This window comes from Gobio gobio, assembly GCF_949357685.1.
Source record: "Gobio gobio genome assembly, chromosome: 6".
Lineage (NCBI taxonomy): Eukaryota > Metazoa > Chordata > Actinopteri > Cypriniformes > Gobionidae > Gobio > Gobio gobio.
The window spans coordinates 9530932-9551059 of NC_137102.1; positions in this window are offsets into that span (position 1 = coordinate 9530932).

Here is a 20128-nt window from a genome sequence, read left to right on the forward strand (position 1 = left end):
ACACAGAGATCTGGTTCTCCACCACTTAGCCCGTCTGGGCCTTCGGGTCAACTGGGAAAAGAGCAAACTTTGCCCCGTGCAGAGGATCTCTTTTCTCGGTATGGAGATCGACTCGGTCGCCATGTGCGCGCAGCTTACAAGCGAGCGCGCGCAGTCTCTGGTGGCTTGCTTCCGCCAAATTGAGAGCAAGAGTGCGGTTCCACTGAAACTATTTCAGAGGCTCCTGGGGCATATGGCATCTGCAGCTGCGGTAACGCCGCTCGGATTGCTTCATATGAGACCGCTTCAGCACTGGCTTCGCGATCGAGTCCCGAGATGGGCATGGCTGTCTGGCACGCCCCGGATCCAAGTGACTCGGGCCTGCTTACAGACACTCACCCCGTGGTCGAACCTCAGTTTTCTACGGGCCGGTGTGCCCTTAGAACGAGTTTCCAGGCATGTTGTCGTATCGACGGATGCCTCTGCCACGGGCTGGGGTGCCATGTGCAATGGACAAGCAGCCGCGGGCTCCTGGACAGGACCCCAGCGCCTCCTGCATGTCAATTGCCTCGAGTTGCTGGCAGTACGGTTCGCCCTGCACCGCTTCCGAGCGCTGCTGAAGGGTCAACATGTGCTTGTCCGGTCAGACAACACGGCCGTAGTAGCGTACATCAACCACCAGGGCGGTCTACGCTCCCGCCGTATGTCTCAACTCGCCCGCCATCTCGTTTTATGGAGTCAGAAGCGCCTGAGGTCCCTTCGTGCTGTCCATATTCCGGGGGTCCTGAACCACGCAGCCGACGAGCTCTCGCGGTTTCAGCCTCTCCCGGGAGAATGGAGACTCCATCCCCAGACGGTCCAGCTGATTTGGGAACAGTTCGGCGACGCACAGGTAGATCTGTTTGCCTCCCACGACTCTTCCCACTGCAGCCTGTTCTTTTCCCTGACCGAGGGCACGCTCGGCACGGATGCACTGGCGCACAGCTGGCCGCGGGGCCTACGCAAATATGCTTTCCCCCCAGAGAGCCTACTCGCACAGCTCCTGTGCAAGATCAGGGAGGACAAGGAGCAGGTCCTTTTGGTCGCCCCGTACTGGCACGGCCGGACCTGGTTCCCCGAACTCATACTCCTTGCGACAGCCCCTCCCTGGCCTATTCCTCTGAGACCGGACCTCCTTACTCAGAGACGGGGCACCCTATGGCACCCGCGTCCCGACCTCTGGAACCTCCACGTGTGGCTCCTAGACGGGACGCGGCAGGTTTGAGTGGCCTACCACCTACGGTGGTCGCCACCATCACTTCCACTAGGGCAGAGTCCACTCGGCATGCCTATGCGTTGAAGTGGAACCTCTTCGTCACCTGGTGCTCTTCCCGCCAGAAGACCCCTGGAAATGCCCGATCGGGTCCGTGCTTGAGTTTCTCCAAGAGGGGTTGGAGCGTGGGCTGTCTCCCTCCACCCTCAAAGTTTATGTGGCCACTATATCTGCCCGCCACGATCGCTTGGAGAACAAAAAGGTAAGTCTGCACGACCTGATCATCAGGTTCCTGAGGGGGGCGAGGACACTGAATCCTCCTCGCTCTCCTCTCGTACCCTCTTGGGATCTCTCAGTAGTTTTAAGTGCTCTGCAGAGGCCTCCCTTTGAGCCTTTGCGGTCGGTTGATATTAAGTTCCTGTCGATGAAGACGGCTCCGCTGATCGCGTTGGCCTCTCTTAAGAGGGTCGGGGACCTGCAGGCTTTTTCGGTTGACGAAGCGTGTCTGGAATTCGGGCCGGCTAACTCTCACGTGATCCTGAGACCCCGGCCTGGATATGTGCCCAAGGTTCCTACCACTCCCTTCAGAGACAGGTAGTGAACCTGCAAGCGCTGCCTTGGAGGAGGCAGACCCAGCCTTGGCATTGCTATGTCCAGTACGCGCCCTCCGCGCCTACGTAGACATGACGCAGTGTTCAGGACCTCAGACTAGCTCTTTGTCTGTTATGGTGGAGAGCGGAAGAGAAGTGCTCTCTCAAAGCAAAGGTTGTCTCACTGGATAGTGGACACCATTGTTTTGGCTTACCAGCAGCAAGGTCGACCATGTCCCCTTGGTGTGAGGGCACACTCCACTCGGAGTGTGGCCTCCTCTTGGGCTCTAGCGCATGGCGCCTCGCTGACAGACATCAGCAGAACTGCAGGCTGGGCGACACCCAACTCATTCGGGTGTCTTCGCTTGCTCGCCACTCCACTCCACGGACTGGATACGTGCGATATTTCCTCAGGTGAGCTCCCCCGAGAGCCCTGAGCTCCTCCAGCACTGCTTACGCCGATACCTGTGTGTCTGCCCTCTAGCGAGCCCAGACCCTCGTCTCCGGCCAGATGCCCCGTGTGCATGGTTCCCCTCCGGCGACCCCCACACGAGTATTTCACCGTAAGTCTCCGCAGTGAGCGGGTTTCTTCCCTTGGCGTGTCCCCGCCAACCCTAGGGTTAAAAATCCACCTTCGGCTGGTACCCTAGAGATCTCCATATGCAGCCCCTAGCCGGCTCATATGTCTCTTAAGTCCTCCCCACGGGTAGGCATCCTTGGCATTCCCTCACTGGGATATGCTTCCCAGTGTACCTTGGTAATCCTGTGATAACTGGGAGTCCTTCGTCCGTACTAGTCTTACGACAGGGTACTCACACTTACGCAGGGCACTGGAAGACAGCTGAGTGGCGGGATTATATTGGGACCCCCATTCGTTAGTCACTAACGTTACGTCGTAGTGACTGAACGAAAGGGAACGTCTCGGTTACGGATGTAACCCTCGTTCCCTGAGGAGGGAACGGAGACGTAACGTCCCGTTGCCACATCAGCTGTGCTACCTGGAACGCAGGAGTTCAGTCTTGGCTCCTCAAGCAGGTAACATAATGCGATATTGCCACGTACTTCCTTATATACTCACGCGGTGAGGCGGAGTTACGTATGCAAATTCCGCATGCCCCATGGCATTGGCACGCCATTGGGCGTTTTCTCTAAACTCGAAGTTGACAGGCTTCTAAGCGAAACCCCCATTCGTTAGTCACTAACGTTACGTCTCCGTTCCCTCCTCAGGGAACGAGGGTTACATCCGTAACCGAGACGTTACTTTTGACCCACCTGTGTGTTACTTTCGTCCCACCTGATGGGGTCAAAAGTAACAATGTGCAGCTTATGTTCAAAGTGAAATTATACTGTAGTCGTTCTACATTTGTACAAAATACCACCTGCTATTGATAGACCACACTTGTGAGTTATTGATCACAGCAAAAATAAATCTCGGTCTCGGTTTAAAATCTTTTAAAATTACGATTTTATGAAAAATGGTACTTTCGTCCCTGCTCTCCCCTACTCTAAAAAATGCTGGGTTAAAAACAACAGGGTTTTAAGCAAACATTTAACCAACCGCTGGGTTAAAACAACCCAATTACTGGGTTAAAACAACCCATTCACTGGGTTAAAACACCCCATTTGCTTGGTTAGTCCATTTTCATCCCAACTTGGGTTGTTTTTAACCCAGCATTTTTTAGAGTGTATCCTTGCTCAATAAATGTAATAATTTCTTTAAATCTTATTGACCCCAAACTTTTGAAAGGTAGTGTATTTCTTCTGAACAGAACTCCAAGTATCAAAGTCTAAGTTTTGTTAAAGAGTGTTTTCAGTAAAATGTTTCAGTAAAACATTGGGACGACATGCCAGACACACACACACACACACACACACACACACACACACACACACACACACACACACACACACACACACACACACACACACACACACACACACACACACACACACACACACACACACACACACACACACACACACACACACACACACACAATTATAATTTACAGCAGCACACCGAACAGAAGTCATTATGGGCTCATCAGACGTCCAAATGAAAACGAGAACAATGACAAACTACAAGACAATAATCAATCACGCAAGAATCACGACTGATTGTTCCAACTTTTCATTATACTTTGGCCCTACAGGAGAATTTGCCAACTGAATCACAAATGATTCCAACCTTCGGGATGTTTTAATTGCTTTGAGAGTAAGACAGATATGTTTGGTGGATCTATTGGGTTGTCTCAGGTCCAAAATATTTGCATAGTAAGTTGTCTGAGCATTATCCCATCAGAGATCTGTTAAAGCAGGCTAGCACGTTACAGTAAAACTCATTAGCGCAAACAGAGACTATAGACTAGAGACTACAACCAGTAGAAGGAGCTAGTTCCGCATGTTTTCAACCCGCCCACAGGGGTGAGATCTCACTCACAGAATGTAAATGCGCACGGCCGCTGTCGCTCGGGCATTAATAACGGAGCGGTACAGAGCAAAGAGAGTGTTTCAACTTTTCAATGAATTCCTATGAAAGTTAAGCTTCCATATGCGATCTGAAAACACGCCAGACTGGACACACGCCAAGAATGACTGCCGCGCTTACCTCAGCTCTGCTCAACTCTTCTCTCGAGATGAATGAAATCTGACTCCTGCTGCGTCTGTGACGTGACTTTCGTTCGGCTCACTCACACTTTATTGAAAAGACACGTTCAGTTTTTAATTGTAGAGTCTGTTCTCTAACTGAACAAAATTTTTTTATTACTATGAATATCAAAACAACGTTGGCGGTGGAGCCGCGGTGGGCAAGTGATAACCAATTGGCTTTGCCTCCAAGTGCATTCTGGGAGTTGTTGTCTTTCATCCACATGAAACAAAAATACATTTTCTGTCTTTTCTCAGTCTAGAAGGCACCAAATTCAAAAATAATTTCACATTTCTACTACATAAATGACACAGTTTAAATACACATTAATCTTCCCAGCGCTGAAGTACCCCTTTAAGTTACGATTAAAGTTAGTGAGTCCCTGCTAACATACAAACCTCCATGGCATATTTAAGTCCCAGTTGAATGCTGCTTGACGTGGTCCTTCTGTGTCACAGACTTTTTGTATGCATTTTTGATATGTTTAAGGTCTGCATTATCTGTCTTAAGGGGGTCGCACACCGGACGCGAAGCTCGGTGCCGCGCCACGTCTTTAAATTTCGAACACATTGTTTTCAATGAGTGTACGCAAACCGGCAGCGACATTCAGCGCCTGTCCTCGGCGCCCAGCTACCACTCAGGATGTTGTTCAAAATCTTGCCACGCCACAGAGTGCCATTTCAAGGTTTTCAATTAATTTATATTATATTTCCCTCAAATCGTCAATTTATATACTGATTTCACCCTGTGCTACAAGAACTCACCCATCGTGCAGCTTTTTTGTCAGAAGTCGATTCAAAATTGAGCTCATGCGTATAGAATGTGCACGGCCGGTGTATATACCTGAGGCGCGCCGCTGAGCTTCGCGTCCGGTGTGCGACCCCCTTTATTAAGGCGGACTCCTATTTTAATGGGTATTATAGTCTACGGAGCGATGCGCAGTTTAGTTGTTTTGCAGATACAAAGTTTACAGTTTATTGCAAGCGCACCCCCCGAAATGCCATAAGGTCTTTAAATGTTTGTTTACTGTTAGCTGTATGAGTGTTTTTGTGTAATTTGCGGTGTATGTTAATGATAATGCAACAAGGAGAGATAATTTATTCATGAGAAGTTAATGCGCACTTCTTATGCTTTGTTTGCTCAGTTCTTACAGTGATTTTTTTTGGAGTGAAAAGGGACGCAGTACACTTCACAAACCATCAGTAAAGTTTAGCCATCATTCGGACGGGGTACGCTACATTCTGTGTCCAAAAACAACTTGGGATAAGGTTTTCAAACTGACAGCTGTCGACAGTTAAACACTCCGTTTGTTTGTCTGAGTTAGCAACAGTAACTAAGGGGGTTTCTTGATAGGTCAATTATTACGGTATATAGGCATTTTATTAACAATTAGAACCATTATGTTTTTTCTATATCTTTAATGTAATTCTTTAGATTACATTACAATGACTCACAGTTCAGAAATTAATTTGTCTAATAGGTCCAAACATTACGTGTGCGACTGTGGAACAGAACTGGGCCACTCGCCTCAGCCACGGCATTGATGAGTTGCTCTAACACTAATTGGACTGTATAATTACAACTGTACATGCAGGCAAAACGACAAAGCTGAGGGATATTAAAGGAGAAATCTGTCAACAAAATCTGTCGACTATGATTTTTTTTTCTCTGAGGCATTGATATAAAATTGAACTGAAATACTATAAAAGCCTAGAAACCGATGAGGTCAGGTCCATTAGGGTGCATCTCTTTTCAGTGCCACTGTATTTTCTTTATTCAATGAATAAAAGTTGAAAAGAAAAAGTGAGGACATGAAATTACACCCCTGTTAATGTGAAACTATTATTGTGAGCAGTACGAGTATCACAAATCTGTTCGAACAGAATAACACAGCTCTTAGATAATCTCACGAAAATTATGACTCGTGCAGAGAGGAAAGAACTTAATCAAGTTAAAGAGGAGAGAATCAAGGAAAGAAAAAAATCATAATATCTTTTATAGATGAATTTAATGCGTTTTCCTATGTATGAATCCCTGAATACATCTTGTGTAAACCCGTGTCATTTGTACGTTAGAATCAAGTCAAAGTTTACAGACTTACACGTTTTAAGTTGGAGTTCTTCTAAAGTTGTCAGTTCATATTAATAAATAATAATGTGTTATAATTTTATAACTCAGTCAGCTCTAATGAAAAAATAAATAAAGAAATGTTTTACAGTGGTTGATTTTTTTTTCATTCGACGTGAACAGCCATCCACAAACCATTTTGCTTTCATAATGTGATGTTTTTCTGGTACAAGATATTCAACCAGAAAAATGTAATCCTTAAGAAAAACTTATCCAGGAGTAACTGATGGGATTATAATAATATATATTAAAAAACAACTGTTCCCTTTCAGTTGGTCACGTTCGACGTACGTCGGACGTCACCGACGAATTGGGATCACTTCAGGGAGCCCCTATCAGCTTCGAGATATAGAGAACAGGCCAATGGGCAATTGGCGTGCGAGATTTGCATCTCGCGCTCCGCCCCGTACTGCGGGTATAAACAGGAAGTGAGAGCAGGACACTATTGTCATTCACTTCGGAGCCGAACGGCGTTGATGAAGCAAGACTGCTTTTCTAAAAAAGAGCCTATCTACAAGAGAGATACTCCAGAGAACGAGAGGGGCGCTTTGTGTTGGCGAAAAGGCACAATCAGCACGACCGCGTGCTCACTGCTGCATCAGCATAACAAACTGCTGTTCTCACAGCAACTGTCGGTTTGGTGAGGGCGTTTGTCTCAGTGAGTGCAGACACAGGACTGCACGATCTCCTGTGTGCTGCCGCGGTCTTCCCCTGGGTGCTTCAGCACTGTTGAAAGAGCTTTTCCTCACAAAAGAGCAACACGGGTGTGACACTGCGTCTTTTTCAAGACGTCATTCCACCCGTGCGTTTCTGGATCCGGTTGTTTCCTGTCCTGACGGCCACGATCCCTCTCGCATAAACATGTTCTCTCAGGGGAACGGGATCACGTCGACGCACTGTTCGTCTCGCCTTCCACGTGAGGGTTTGAGTGTTCAGCACGCCGTGTGCCATCTTGCTGCCGGGTGACAGTGCTGGTTACCACGGCAGCCCAGCGCGCGTCGCTCGGCGGCGGAGATGCGTGGTCGAGACTATGAAACCTCAAAAGGGGTTGAGTCCCTTCGCTTATACCCCGATCTAGTTTCTTTTGTGGTGCACCAGAAAAGGGGCTACTTTGGCTGATAAGCCTGGGTGACCTGAGGTTTACAGTGAGGCTTCCCCCGCCGAGTACATCTCCGTGGGCCCCCCACTCCTCTATCGCATCACAAGCATGTTGAGACTGTGTTCGTGGGTGGTCTATGCTCTCTCATGAGAGCATAACCACGTCGGCGCGTTGTTCATCTAGCCTTTTTCATAAGGGCTTGAGTGTTCAGCGCGCCGTGTGCCGTCTCACGGCCACGCCCACTATCTCATATGCCTGCTGGTAGCTTACAGATGGGATTGCTGGTCCTTAAAAAAAAAATAAAAAGGATCTAGCATTTCATTTGGGGCTCTAGCAGAGGACAGATGTCAATTGCTGCATCGGAGAGAGGGCTGTTATGTGTTGGAAATGGTGATGCTGAGATTCCCACTATAATACAGGGCGCTCATTCTGAATCAGATTCATACTTGACAGCCATGCTTTCCCGGGTGACTGAGGCGTAGTGCAACGCGTAAATCGCCTTGCCCGCCCCTTGCCTTTTCCAGGATGTGCATTGGAAGGTTTTGGCATTGTGGGACTATTTGGTGCCAAAATATGGAACACCAAAAGGGCCATAATCTGTATAAAGTTTTCCTCTCTCTCACTACCCTCATCGGTGGGGTGGCAGTGCCACTGGCAGGCTACCTCCGCCCTGCTTAGTGCACGAGGGTAGTTCTGAGCGGCGCTTGAGCTGCGCACAGCGCTGGCCCTTGGCCAGACGATGTCCACCCTGGTCCAGAAACACCATTGACCCAGATTTGGTCAGGAGCTGCTCTTCCCTCGGAGGAGGGCCGGGTGGAAAACCATTGATAATTCTGTTCTGCCACTTATGTTACAAACAGCCAGTGATACCCAAATTCTTAAGAGCAGTTCCAATACCTCTGGATAGTGGATGCCATCGTCTTGGCGTATGAAACCCAAGACATGCCCTGCCCGCTCGGGTTAAGAGCCCACTCCACTAGGGGTGTTGCTTCTTCCTGGGCGTTGGCTCGTGGTGCCTCGCTGACAGATATTTGTAGAGCTGCGGGCTGGGCGACACCCAACACGTTCGCTAGATTCTATGGCCTGCGTGTAGAGCCGGTAGCTTCCTGTGTGCTCTCTTCCCATAGTCTGTAACACCAGAGTGCCCGTTCTAGTGTCGGCTTGCGCCATTCCCTTCCCCATGGAACGGATACGTGCGCTTATCTGCTCCAGTCGAGTTACCCTAAGGATAGGCTAACCCTGTCGAGTCCTCCGCAACCCGCGGCAGTCGGATGTGGCGGAGCATCCGACACCAGGTTTAACACTCGTATGCATTGGTGGAACTTGTGTTAGGCTGGGTTCCATATGTTGTGACCCCCATGGCGGTCCCATATGTGTATCCTTCCACGGTACAGCTCCCTACGGCGAGCTCATGTCTTTCCCTCGGCAGAACACCTCTGCCGTCCCAGTGCGGTGTTGTTCTCCCGCCGTAATTGGTCGGGGACACCCCTGGGATTCTGTATGTTGCACTGCCCAAGGCCAGTCCCTACGTGTATTCTCCACATGGTAACTCCCTCCAGGCATGATGTGGCTTCCACAGTGTCCCTCCGGGCATGCTTCCCAGCATTATCCAATAGTCTGCTGAGTAGGTCTTGCGGAACAGCAGTGTGATTCTCCCTGTCCGACGTACGTCAAACGTGACCAACTGAAAGGGAACGTCTCGGTTACGTATGGTAACCCTTGTTGCTTGAAGGAGGGAACGGAGACGTATGTTCCATTGCCACAGTTGCTGTACCATCACTGCATGGCCGAGTCACTAGTTCGGCTCCTCAGTGAAAAACAATAGTGTGCTGCTTTCGCTTCCTGTTTATACCTGCAGTGCGGGGCGGAGCGCGAGATGCAAATCTCGCACACCAATGGCCCATTGGCCTGTTCTCTATATCTCGAAGCTGATAGGGGCTCCCTGAAGTGATCCCAATTTGTCGGTGACATCCGACGTACGTCTCCGTTCCCTCCTTCAGGGAATGAGGGTTACCATACGTAACCGAGACGATTGTGAATATTTCACTGTAAAAAGTTATTATTGGGTTAACTTAAAAAAGTTACCTGGTTGCCCTAAAATTTTTAGTTCATTGAAATAAAAAAACATTTGTTAATACAATGAAGGGGATTGGTTCAATAAATAGAAACTCAAAATATTATGTTATATGAACCACATTAATTATTTAAGTTGATTTGACAAAATGTAAAAAGTTGTGATAACAAAATTCATGAAAATATTTTTTTACAGTGTGGGTCCATAACATGCAAAAGTTTGAAATAAAATGCATTTAATTTATTTAAAGAAACATTCCAAAACATCCACCATCCGTTAACTACAGCCATCATAAAGTATTATTTGCTAAAAGCCAGATCTACCTATTTCAACTTAAAAACTTAAGTTCAGTTGCTGCCTTAAATGTTTAAGTTAAAGCAACTTAAAAGTAGAAGTCCTTTCAATTTAGATTATGTTAAACTTACTTATAATTTTTATGTTGAATCTTGTATAACTTAAATTAAAAAGTTGAAATTGCTTAACTTATTTTGACAAGTTAAATTAACTTAAAACATATGGGGCCCTATTTTAACGATCTGAAACGCAAGTGTCAAAACGCGAAGCGCAAGTAACTTTGTGGGCGGGTCTCGGCGCTGTTGCTATTTTCCCGGCGGGATAAATGGCTCTTGCGCCCGGCGCAAATCTAAAATGGGTTGGTCTGAAGTAGCTTCATTATTCATAGGTGTGGTTTGGGCGTAACGTGAATAAACCAATCCGAGCGTCATCCAACATTCCCTTTAAAAGCAGGTGCGCAAGTTCCATTATGGATTGCTATTATTATGGCGTATTTACCAGGCGCACGCCAGGAGCGGTTCACAGCCGAGGAGACTGATGTGCTTGTAAGAGCAGTGAAAGACAGAGAAGTTAAGTTGTAATGTTGTACATTATGGTAAAGGTGATTTCACAGTCTTTTTTTTTTCAGTCTTTCAGTTTTTTCAGTCGATTTTTTTTCCTGGTTCTTGACGGACAAACCAATTTGTCAGATGTCCTTATATACATATATGTCTTGCCACTATTGGGCAAACAGGTCTTATCCTTAATTATTACAATTAGCCTGAATCATTTGTAAGCTAGATTTATGCCTATTTTTTTCACATCTTCGTGGCACACCACAATGATTTCCGTCAGCTCATGTGTTAATATTTTTTTAGTGTAACAATTTATGATTTGCAAAAATAACTGTTGCATCTGTGTAGATTACATGAGCAAAGTGTATGCGCGTTGTGCACGCTATACATTATGGTCAAGCATGCGCCCTTAAAATAGCATAATGAACGCGCAACGCGCCACTGACTTTAGACTAGTTTTTTTCTGGTCAGTGGCGCAATTGTTTAATGGAACAGCAAAATAGCACCAGGGATTGTTTGCGCCGGAACACGCCTCCTTTTTTGCGCTGAACCGCCCAGGTAGCGCAAGTTCATTCACTAGTTTAGCGACGTGCTTCTGTGGAGGGAAAAGCGCGCTTTGCGCGGGTGCAAAATAGGAATGACACATGCGTCGGTGTACAAAGTCAATTGCGCTGGGTGCAAGATAGGGCCCATGATGTCATAGCTGATTGATCCTATCATATTTTTACAGCCAAAATCGGTCTACTGTCACTGATCTCAGTTTCATTAAAGGGACTTCTGGGATCTTTTGCTCAATATGCAACTGTCAAAATATTTGCCACATCCATCAGACAATCAGGTCAAAACTAGTCTGTGAAGAAAGGAGTCACCAGATCGAGTCTAAGGGCGCTTTCACACTACCACTTTTAGTGCACACCCAGTTTTGATTGACGTCAGAGTTCGGTTCGTTTGGATGATGTGAACGCTGTCTTCTGAACTCAGGTGCAGGTAAAAGTGAGGTGAGCTACGCTATGCATTTTGCCGCCTTCACGCTTGCTGTCATTACTAAGCAAGCGGGTAAACAGCTGCTTCTTGATGACACAAACGCACCCCGGTTTGGACCCAAATAATATAATATAAACACAGTCCAGCGGGGGCAGGGGGAGGAGGGAGCAATCGAACTCGGGTTCGGTCCAGGCAATTGAACTAAGTGTGAAAGCACCCTTGATCACATGTAATTGCCACAAAGTCCAGTCTCTCAAGTCATTAAAAGTGTTATAGTCCAATTCTTAAATCTGTTAATTTTTTTGATAACTATACATTTTGAGTAGACTAGTCTACAATACCTCAATTATTTCCTTTCATGCTTTGAACAATGTTGGTGAATTGCTACACTCTGCCCAATTCGCTTTGAAGTCAAATACCTACACTGTAAAAAAAAAAATAGTTGAGAAAACGTAAAAATGTAAGGCAACTTGATGCAGTAAGACTTTTGCGTTGTCTCAACAATTAATTTTGAATTCTTCCCAAAACATTTTTTTTTGTTTAGCCAACGTAAATTTGTTTGTTCATGCAATGTTGATTGTCGTATTTTGCTAATAAAAAAATTATTGTCACAGCAACTGAAACAACAATTACTGTTGTTGAGCTAATTTATTTTTTTCTGTTTCCTTGATGGAAAAAAAATATTAGTAAAATAAAGACCTCACTATCCTTTCTACAATTATTTTAGTGATTTTAAATAATTTACAAATGACAAAAAAATGAATTCCTTTATCAGTTTATTCAGTTGTAAAAAGCACATACATTGTAACAACTGTATTATTTAGTGAAATGTTAGAATTCTTAAAGGCATAGTTCACCCAAAAGTGAAAAATTTGTCATCATTTACTTACCCTCATATTGTTCCAAACTTGTATGTATGTCTTTCTTCTGTTATACACAAATTATGATAATTAAAAGAATGTTGGTAACCAATCAGTTGACGGCACTCATTGACTTCCATAGTAGGAAAAAAAATACCATGTACAGCAAGTCAATAGCTACTGTCAACTGTCTGGTTACCAACATTGTTCAAAATATCTTCAGTGTTCAACAGAAGAAAGACACTCATACAAGTTTGAAACAACATGCTGGTGAGTAAATGATGACAAATGTTTCATTTTTAGCCAAACTATCCCTTTAATTAACAATTTAAACTAAAATGTAGACAAGGGAACACTTGTCCAAAGCACAAAGCATATACAAACAGGTCACTCAATGCCAGATGCATTCAACAATATTAAACTGCACTTGAGATCTTTTTTTGGAACTTGTTGACAAGAAAAAAAAAGGAGTATCAATATGTGAGTGCAGACAGAGTGTTACATTGTAAAAGAGCTTGAAATCTGTTTAACTGAAATGAAAAACAGCACAAAAAAGTATCCACAACACTGCAAGGCACAGTTTTCATTCAGTAAAACTGAGTAACAAACTGAGTAAACTGTCCATTTAAACAGTCTTTATAAAACTTCAATGCTTTTTTGTATTCTTAATGTCTTGACAAACTTTTAAAAAAAAATCAAACTGGAAACACTGGTCCAACTATGCCTCACCAACAACAATTTTTCTAACAGAAAAAAAAGCTCTTTGTTGGTGACAAGGTATGCCACCACACGGTTCCGTTTTTACTTATAACAGTTTGTTAAGAGAAAGCACGCGTTTCGTGCATCCAGACCCAAGCTCCATGAACACATTCTGAATCGTATCAAAAGTGTACTTGAGGTTTTTGGGATAGGAAAAGTTGAGAGCATAGAGAAGGCCAAACAGGTATGCCAGAGCAGTAGACCGATCAGGGAGATCTTCCAGAACAACAACCTCCTCCAGTACAACAGCAATGTTCTGGATCATTGGTGTTGTTGTTTGGGTGTTATCTTCCAACACATAGAGAATGCCAACAGAGACCCCTTTTGTCCCATCTTCAGTTTCCTGTGACACAAACACAATAAGAATATATTTTAGTTTAGAATTAAAGTTGTTAGTGTTTACAGTATGCAAACTGTATTTAGATAGATTAACTGTATTTAGATAGATAGATCAAACCATCAAAACATTGAACTTACCATGTCTTCAAGTCTTTCTAGGAGCACATCCATGTCCTGTCCGAAAGCTCCTTTTCTGGCTCTGTAAAGTTTCAGGAGCTTCGGTGTGTACATGTCAATGGCTGTCATGAAGACTCCCAGAAGGATTCTAAAAAACTCCTCCATAAACAATTCAATTGTATAAATGAGTACACTTTATTTACTGTGATCTGAACACAGATTAAGAAAGCAACAAAAAAAAAAATTACCTGTTCTTGATAAAAGCAGGTCACTGATGGGGTGTGATTTAGATAGGTGGGATCTTAAAGCACCTGCAGTTCTGAAAATACAAACGCAATCCGTATGAATGCAAGGCCAGTTGGAAAGTCTTTGGTGATGCAGCTAATAATGCTTCAGAAGAACATCTTCATTTGAACTGCTGAATTTGCAGTGTTTACACTGCATTAAGTCATTGGATCATCCTGAAAAATAGAAAATTATCAGTTAGAACCTTATATTGTACAAATCACAACCTTATTTTAATTAAAATTATTATACAAAAATAAAGTTAAAATGCAATGCATTTAACCTGTTAAACTGCAACCCCACTTTGGGGCTCACAGCTGAAAACGACCTACCTGAATTAAAACAATTATAGCTCCTGAGAACAGTGTGCTACAGGCACAATTAAGGTATCTTTGGAAAGAAGACACTTGGGACTCTACTAAAAAGCAATCAGAGTTGATAATTCTCAAACAGATAAAAAATTATAATAGTTGAAATGCCTCAAAAATTATTTGCACTACACAGAATGTTGTATTATTTCATGTAAAAATATATGAAAATAGACCTGGAGGAATCCAGTTCAGTTATGGATTGAAAGCCACACGACTTATCAGTTTATATTTCAAGTTTGAGGAAGATATAATGAAAAATGTGGTTCCTGCAAGCTTTTTTCCAAGACTATGTCTGTTCCATTTCTCCCTCCGCCTGCTTGAGGCACATCCCCAGAAATGACATCTCCCAACTAAAACAATTGCAGTTGCTAAACAATTTGCACTACATGCACAATTTAGACATCTTTAAAAAGAAGACACTTTACAGTTTATTACCCAAACATTAAAGTAGAAAAAAACTTAGAAAGACAAACAGTTATAGAAGTTGAAGTGTCTTGAAGATGATTTGTGCTACAATGAACACTTTATTATTTGATGTAAAAATATATGAAAATAAGCCTGGAGGAATCCAGTTAGTTAATGAATTGAAAGGCAAAAGTCTCATCAGTTTATATTTAAAATTTGACGAAGATATCATGAAAAATGGGGTTCCTGCATGCTTTTTTCTAAGAATATGTCCAGGTGCCAAGAAACCTACAGGAGACTTGATAACCTAATGTTATGAAGTGTACTGCAAGCTGTTTTAGCCATCATATATGATGCTTGAATGCTTTTTCAACTATAAAATAATAGGCAGAACCATAAGACTTTGTATTAGTGATTTATTTGTACAACAGAACTTATAAAAATATAATAAAAATGAAATATTAATAAAAAAGAGCTAAACTTCTTTGCAACTGAAAATACAACAAGTAATATAAGTATAATAACTATAAATATAACTAGTAATATAAATAACAATATAATATAAATATATAGCTATAAAAACACACACAATTTGCAAATGTAAAAAAAAAAAACATTTACTGGCCTTTTACTGGCGGATTCAGGTCTACAACAGCAAGTGCAGATCTTGAAGAATCTGAAAGCGTTCTTCTCTTTTCTGCTGGTTGGCTGGTGCTTGGATGCCATAGCTCATCTGAAGACTCAATCTGATGCCTGTAGAATGGCAAGGAAAGGAAAGAGAATTAGCACTGCATGTCCTATTTCTGTATAGTTTGCCCATTCAATCAACAATCACACTGTCATCATTCACTCTAATTACAGGCCATCCCATGAACAATGAAACTGATGGGCAGTCGGTTAGACAGCATTCATATTGACGGCGGCCCATACATTCTCACACAGCCCAAGCATCAATCTAACGGCCGGCTATACAGTGAGCATTCATATTGACGGCGGCCCATACATTCGCACACAGTCCTACAATCAATATAATGGCCGGTGAAACAGTGAGCATTCAACAATCACACAGATGGTCGGCCGTCCAGAACTTTTCTTTTTTCGTCAATTTGTTTTTGTAGCACAGGGGAAAAAAATGCATTTTATATATTATATATATATTTTTTTTTTTTTTCTGTGTGTGCTAGAAAAAATGCTAAATATCAGTATATGTATAATCTATACTGGTATATTGTAATTTTTCTAGCACACAGGAAAAACATAAAATAAATACAGTCTCAATATATATATATATATATATATATATATATATATATATATATATATATATATATATATATATATATATAAACAATTACATGTGTTATATATATATATATATGTTTTATTTACACACACATGGGGAAAAATTATATATACTTTTTCCCCATGTGTGCTAGGAAAAATGCAAAATATCAGCATATGTATAATGCATACTGGTATATTGTAATTTTTCTAGCACACAGGAAAAACATAAAATAAATACAGTCTCAATATATATATATATATATATATATATATATATATATATATATATATAAACAATTACATGTGTTATATATATATATATATGTTTTATTTACACACACATGGGGAAAAATTATATACTTTTTCCCCATGTGTGCTAGGAAAAATGCAAAATATCAGCATATGTATAATGCATACTGGTATATTGCATTTTTTCTAGCACACAGAAACAATAAAATACATACATTCTCACACACATTCTCAATATACATAAACAACTACACATAGCAACTCACCGGTATGTTATTGGATCAACTTCTCTGTCAACAAGCACCGTCACCGCTGTGTTCACTCTCCTTTTTCACATCGCTGCTTCGAGTGAGCTCAAATAAAGCATCTTCAGCACAATAAAAACTTCTTTTGACGATCCATTGGATAATACATTCCGTCCAGTTAGTAAGATTAGCAAACAGTTACTACAAAGAGACCTCTGTTTGTTTACTAGCGCGTTAGCTTTTAGCTGTCAGATGGGGGGTGTCAGGCTCGCAGCATCTCGTCGGAGATAGCGCCACATTGGCACATTCAGATGAATAAATATTCACGCCCATGTGACAAACATACACATGCAAGGTCTCGTTGGAATCGTGTGCTCATTGGCTACATTTTCTGTCAGTCATGACGATTCAATGCTTTTATTGGCTCCAGATAAACAGACATTATCATTGGATGAGCACGTCATGACATCAGATAAAACGATCGCTATGGTTGGATATTTTTGACTATATCGCGGCTATCTTTGCATGTTTTTGAGTGGGGTTAGTTGGATTTTGTTCGTAACATTCTAAGCTTTAAACCCATGCCACTTTATTCTACCGGGAGACTGTTTTTGGTGCATTATTTTATTGCATAACAGTCTAGTATGATACTTCGCTCCGCAGAAATGCAATGTAAACAAAGGATTAACCATCAATATTACACCGTTATTGTTTCGTTGGATTAAAATGCTCTATGGGATGTTATTCAGTGGACCCTCACCTTTCCATTCGTTCTGGAATTGTTTGCAATGGATGCGTGTGTGGCTCGTAATTAGGACACTAAAGGTATGTACTCTGTTTTTATTTATAAAATCGTTGATGTGTATTGCTTACATTGATGCAAAAATACAGCCGTTATAAGCTTTTCAATGAAAAACAGTGGTCTGTCCTCGATGCTTGAGGTTTAGACCTTTAGAATGATATATAGTTTGTCAAGATTAATGATGTTTTTTTACGTTAAATCTATTAACAAACATTACACTCGTGCTAAAAATAGCGCTTCAACCCGTGCACGCGCTCATGAAGCTTATCAGGTTTAAGAGTCATATTCTACACTTTTAGAACACATTTTATCTTTGTCCAAATATTTAAAATCATGATGTACAAAGAAGATCTCTGAATGTTTTTTTTAAAGAATGATCTGTTCTATACACAGACATAACGTTACATGTATACACATGCGTGTGACAAATAACGATGAAACAGCACATAGAAACGGCTAAAATACAGTTGCATACAAGTTTATCTATCCATACATTGTGTATGTGAGGCTTACAGATTAAACATTTACACATTATACGTTCTAACGTACCTCACTGGTTAAATATTTCCACGTACATTTCCGCTGTCTTTCTCTATTACAAATGTGCAGATACACAATCAGCAAATTAGCGCCATCTAGAGACAAAAAAAAAAAAAAAGAACCAACCTTAACTAACAACAAATAACTTGAATCATTGTATGGTAAACAGACATGTTACTCGTTAATTTCAGTTTCCTTTTTCTTGGCTATTGTATTGAAACTTTTATTATGTGTAACGTTACAATTATTTTATTATTTACTTGGTATTGCCACGTAATATGAGTAGGATGTACTGAATTCGCGCTGGGGTCCTGATAACTTAATTGAAATGCTTAAAATAAATTATCTAATTTACCGTAATCTTTGTCTAAAGAACTTTAATGAGCTAATCTTTTTCTGACCAGTGACAAACATAAAAAAAGTTAGGCTACACAACGTTTTTTTCTGCATTTAGCCTACAAAAAAAACCATTTCTGTTGATGGCAACGGTGCTTCTATGATATGATTTTAATGTATAATTATTATAATTACGCCAACATATGAATTAAAGACTTAGTTAAGACTATACATGGAGTATCCGCAGTTTAACAGTTAGCATTTTTAACCTCAAACAACAATTCTTATGTCTAATAACACACTGTCAGCTTGGGAGTATAAAATTCGTTACATGCATAAAATTAAAAGTAATATTAATACTTACCTACAGCCGTATGGCAATATTAGATCCTCAAAGAAGCAGGATGAGCAAACTTCCACATGGCACAGAGAAAATGAGGCGTTACCGCACAAAATGGAGAAGGAAACCCTGTGCATTCGGCGCGATTTTCTGCCTCATCACGCATGCGCAAACTATAGATCTTAGTGTTGCTGCTCAACAGAAAAATGTTTGTCCAGAAAACTTTGTTTAACATGTAGCAGTGACATTTTGGAGAATTTTGTTGGACTAACAGGTATTTTTATGTAGAGTCACAGTTATTCACAATTCCTAATATATGGGATTCAAAAAGCACAGTATGCTGGACGAATGGTAATTTCATTTTTTACAGTGTACAAGGAAAAAAGAAAAAAAATTTCAAAAGAAGAATCAAAAGTGACATGGCAATCTATGTATTCATCATCCAGCGTCAATCACCCAAATTTAACTGGTCAGTTACTATAAACCCAGACTCATTTCACCCCACTTCAAATTGTGTTAAACATTTGATCTGCTTTTGGTCGCATGATAATGATGTATTCTGCTCACAATAATCAGGGTCAGAGTGTTGATGAGCTGCCAGATTGTGTAGGAAAAGTCCATATCTGTGATGAGGCTAATCAACAGTCTAGATCATCATCCCCACCACCATCATCATCATTAACCGCAAAATATCCACTTCTTCAGAGCAAACAAAAACAACAAATTATCAATCAACGCTGAAGGCTGAAACAGGAAGAAAAATGCACTGGTGGATTGAGTGTGGTGTGCGTGAGTAGTTTTTATTCTGTGTTTGGTGGACGGGTGTAGAGGAGTTCATAGAGGCACAGATATAAAAAAGTAAACATTTTAAAAGTGCACTATGTAACTTTTCCATCCGCTAGCGATCGCCTATTCAAAACAAAGGCGTAGTTTGATGATGCCAAGTTTGAGTGCAGAATCTTGGGACATGAGTCTTCACCTCACAGCCGGTGGAAAAAAATCAGGATAGGACTCGGGCAGAAATCATGTTCATGGATGCGATTATTAACATTACTGTAGTATGAAGCAGAGCAGGACTGAGTGTTGTGGAGCTGAGCAAGGCCGCTGGAGCGATTGATAAGATGGACGCAACACACGCCTCGCAAGCTAGGGCCAAGAATCTGGTGATACAATACGCATCACGATACAGGGGTTACGATACGATATATTGTTATATTTTGCAATATTGTAAGAAAGGCAACATATTGCGATATTTCTTTTTTGTGTTTTTATTTTTTTTTAGAGAGATCTCATTTAAAAGAATAAAAAACACAACCATATGCATAAAACCTGACAAGACAATGACTGTTTGTTTTATATTTAATACTGTAAATCTGTTTGCTTTAAAGCAGTCTATTGTATAAAGTGCTATTTAAAGTACTGAACTGCAGAGATGGTGCATCCATATCACATCGCTATGATCAGATGCTTTCGTTCTGCTGCCAGCGCTGTCAATTTTGTTGTGTGTTTATTTTATTACTGAGAGGAAAACGTGCTGAACATAATTCTATCCAAACGCTTCTCATCAGCGCGGATGACGTCGGGATGTTAAGCGGC